The sequence below is a fragment of the Nannospalax galili genome, unplaced genomic scaffold (genome assembly GCF_000622305.1).
Source record: "Nannospalax galili isolate Female #2095 unplaced genomic scaffold, S.galili_v1.0 C48252159, whole genome shotgun sequence".
In the NCBI taxonomy this organism is placed as follows: Eukaryota; Metazoa; Chordata; class Mammalia; order Rodentia; family Spalacidae; genus Nannospalax; species Nannospalax galili.
In genome coordinates, this window is record NW_008464310.1 from 32 (window position 1) to 829 (window position 798).

Below are 798 nucleotides of genomic sequence, written 5' to 3' on the forward strand. Positions count from 1 at the left end.
TATTTAAATTTTAAAACTCAATGTCTCTATTTGAAGCTCGAGCTTCCATTCTGCTTCTGCCCAGACATAACACTCACAATGCAGATTGTCTCTGTGATAAGGCGTCTACTGGCCCAAGCCACCTCCTCCTCAGAACTCTGGGGCCTGGCTGCCAGGCCCACCTTCTTACCAAGTTTCTTCTGGGCTGAGCCAGGGGAGCCAGTGGCTCAGACAAGCAGACTGCAGAGGGCCATGGAGACCTTCCATGGAAAGTGGGGTTCATTGATTATGCACTGCTGATGGCCCAGCAGCCTGCTGCATCAGGATCATGAGTCTTTATTTCTCACAGCTGAATGGGTGGTAGAGGTCTGAGAGAAGAGGAAGTCACAGGAAGAGGTCCCTAGAGAGGAGATTCTGTCCTTGGGAAGCCCAGGGAGACACATGTCCAAGGGAGGAGGACTGTCCCCAGCCCACCTGCACCTTAGGTCCCTGACCTTGCTTCTCAGAGCCATCCAATCAACAGGGCATGCTGGGAGTGAGGGTCACACAGCTGTGAAGCAGAGCGGGACATAGTGGAAGAAAGGAGTTTGATTCCGGTGGAACGTGGAACTCCGTGTGCCTGGGGACTCCCCACAGGACGGGAGTGTGCCTTGTTCCATGGAGGTGACTCCTGGTGGCCTGGGAGCAGCTTCAGGATGGGCTGGCCACCAGAAAGCCTAGCCTGGGGCAGAGGCTGGGACTTTCATTCCAGACCATCCCAGCTCCAGGGGGGAAGTGGGATGGGAGTCTGTCAGTCACACCTACACAGTGGTCTCCAGG

The 798-nt window shown here is 55.3% G+C and overlaps 1 long non-coding RNA gene across 1 annotated transcript; it reads right to left on the reverse strand.

Annotated features, from left to right (window-relative positions):
* Positions 1 to 322: 322 nt before the first annotated feature.
* Positions 323 to 792, reverse strand: LOC115069102. Its single transcript, XR_003848411.1, has 2 exons — positions 474 to 792; positions 323 to 347 (listed from the first exon to the last, which is right to left on the reverse strand). It is a non-coding gene; the product is annotated as an uncharacterized LOC115069102 (long non-coding RNA).
* Positions 793 to 798: the final 6 nt, after the last annotated feature.